Source organism: Triticum dicoccoides, chromosome 2A (assembly GCF_002162155.2).
Source record: "Triticum dicoccoides isolate Atlit2015 ecotype Zavitan chromosome 2A, WEW_v2.0, whole genome shotgun sequence".
NCBI classification, from domain to species: domain Eukaryota; kingdom Viridiplantae; phylum Streptophyta; class Magnoliopsida; order Poales; family Poaceae; genus Triticum; species Triticum dicoccoides.
Genome location: NC_041382.1, coordinates 691,532,002 through 691,534,691, shown reverse-complemented (window position 1 = coordinate 691,534,691; position 2,690 = coordinate 691,532,002). Strand labels below are relative to the sequence as shown.

Genomic DNA, 2,690 nt, shown 5'->3' with positions numbered 1-2,690 from the left:
CCTCCCTCTCCCGCCTCCACCAGCGAGCCTCTCTGCTCTCCCTCGCTCCGATCTGGTGGAGCCACCGCCCCCAACCTCTCTCTCCGACTTCGATCCGCCGCCGCCTCCAACCGCTCTCACCCCACTCTTCTTCCCTTCCTCCTCGGGCAGCCCAGTCATCGTCGCGACCGAGGACCAGAGACGCGGACCGTCGTTGGTGCCTGCGCTTGGGAGAATTGAGGGCTGGCTCACGCCAACGCGGCGCCGTGGCGAGATCCGGCCGGGCGCCACGTCGCTGGACCCCTCCTGGCGCGGCAGATCTGGCCAGCGTAGGGTAGGTGTCGGCCCACCGCCGATCCGCCCCGGCGCCTCCGCGGCCAGGCGGCAGCGAGCAGATCTGGGTCGGGTCCCCGCCTAGAGAGGTCGGATGGGATGGTGCTCTCCGGGATGCGGGGGCTGTCGGTCTTCATCAGCGACATCCGCAACTGCCACAACAAGGAGCAGGAGCGCCTCCGCGTCGACAAGGAGCTCGGCAACATCCGCACCCGCTTCAAGAACGAAAAGGTACAAGACCCCTCCTCTCCCCACATCCATTTCGCGATCTGGGAGCCGCCCCGCGCTCACGGAATTCAGGCCTGCTTCCGCCCGACAGGAATTACCCAGCTGCGAATTGGGTCTGACTCCTCGTCCTCATCATACTAGTCCCGAAATGTTTGGTGGATGCTAGCTACCCTGCATCCAAAACTATCAAAATGCTGTGAAGCTACATCCTACCTCCTCTGCTATTAATCACATATCATAGACAGCGACATAGCCTCCCATCCTATGCACACTAGCGACAAAGTAAAGCTCCACACCATGGTTTTACTTTTATTAGTTGAATGTTTCGTTGAAAAGTGACTATGCTACATCTGAAACTGCTGCATCACCAAACAATGGTCACATGCCTGATCCACTAAAAAAACAATCGCATGGCCGTGCATCAAGGTGCTGTAATGCATGCTCGTTCATTATGATAAATACTCCTAAGCTAGACTAAGAAATATACTTTATTAACTTGATTAATTCATGTTGGATTACAAAAGGTGTGATGGCCCCCATTACAGAGGCGGGAGTTCTCCCTAAGCATACGGAAACTGCCAAATAATATAGATATTAGTTATTAGTCCCTACTTTCCTAGCAGCATGGTACTCATCCATATACAGATGGACATGAGCATACATCTTGCACATATCAGGTGTTTGTAGAGTCGGATAATAAAGATCTGCCATATTTTTTGACATACGATCTTACTTTGGATTGCAGATTGCCAAGGCCGGTGGTGAGAAGTGGAAGTCCTGAATGATGTTGTAAGTTCATGCCGGTCATCGATAGGAAGGCCGGCTACTCCTTCGTCTACCCATTCGGATGGTAGGTACTCCTCCATGAATCCTCTCCTCTGCTCTACTACATACGCATGCATACACTTGGTGATGCTACTGAATGAATGAATGTGTGGGTGGGTGGGTGCAGGAGGTGTCTGTGCAAGGGCAGGACAAGGTGTACAAGGACGTGATCAAGCCGCTGGAGAGCATCAGCATCAACATGACCTCCACCACCAAGGAAGACATCCGCGACCTCAGCCCGCCTGACCCCGCCGTCCGCGAGTGGACCTCAAGACTGTCGTGTACCACGCCGATGACGTCCTCGACGACTTCCTCTATGAGGTGCTGCACCGCCGTGCAACCCAGATCCGCCGCCGCTGCTCCACTACTCGCAAGGTTCATCCTACCTTCTCTTCCCACTCCGGCTAGCTCTGTTTGAGAGCTCTGTAAATTCCTATGCACTACAAATAGACTGTATGTAAGTGAATACATTTCTGCTTGTAAGAGGGTGTTTGGTTGGACGGTAAACTTGATGTGCAACTAGACCTCATTATTAGTTTGATGACGCCTAATCTCTAGCTGTGCATTATGAAGTATGAGTACTAATGACAATCAAAATGAAAGGATATCAATTGCCTTTGTTGCCTGCTCATTTAATTTATTAAAACTGCATGTGTGCGTGTAAGTATATCAATTTGCTGTTGTTCATCTTCAAAATATATGGATATACCTATTCCTACAATGTTTTGATTTCCTAGGTAGGTCTGTATTAGGCAGTGTTTCTTCTATGAAGAACTGTGCACTAGTGATAATAGTGTGAGATTGTTATTTACCCTTTACTTTTTTGGTGCTGGTTGGTGTGTGTGCGATCTTAAGTGCAGATCATTTGTCATTCACTGTTATTTACTTATGTGATCGTATCACAAGTAGAAATATCTGATGTTAGACTGTCCTTGTTTGCGTAGATTATGTTGGTTTAATGGTTATGCTGTTTGATGCATAAAAGATGTCTAGGTTATTTATACGATGATCCGCTCTAAATTTGTATATACCAATAGAAATGTGATTTGAGATGCAAATCCCTTTATCTAAATTCATTATCCACAATATAATATTTCCTTCAGTTTACAGTATGTTTACTTTGTATTCTGATTATATTAGATTTTAGTTGGTTTCAGAATGTGTATGTTTCATGGTCTTTTCTGATACTGGAAGAACTTATATGAATCTGATGCTTTATATATGTCCCTAGATGTCCTTATGCAATACCTGATATGATAACATGTACTTATGCAATACCTGATATGATGCTTGTGCCTCCCCTCTTCCTCTTCAATCTTGTTCTC

General features: G+C 47.7%; 1 long non-coding RNA gene across 2 annotated transcripts in view; it reads left to right on the top strand.

Moving 5' to 3' along the window:
- The first annotated feature begins 6 nt into the window (after nt 1-6).
- LOC119356298 overlaps nt 7-2,690 on the top strand; it is a 4,439-nt gene continuing 1,755 nt past the window's right edge. For both annotated transcript variants that reach the window (XR_005171900.1, XR_005171901.1), the window contains exons 1-3: nt 7-543; nt 1,286-1,390; nt 1,493-1,740. This is a non-coding gene — a long non-coding RNA (uncharacterized LOC119356298). The remainder of the gene's footprint in view (nt 544-1,285; nt 1,391-1,492; nt 1,741-2,690) is intronic.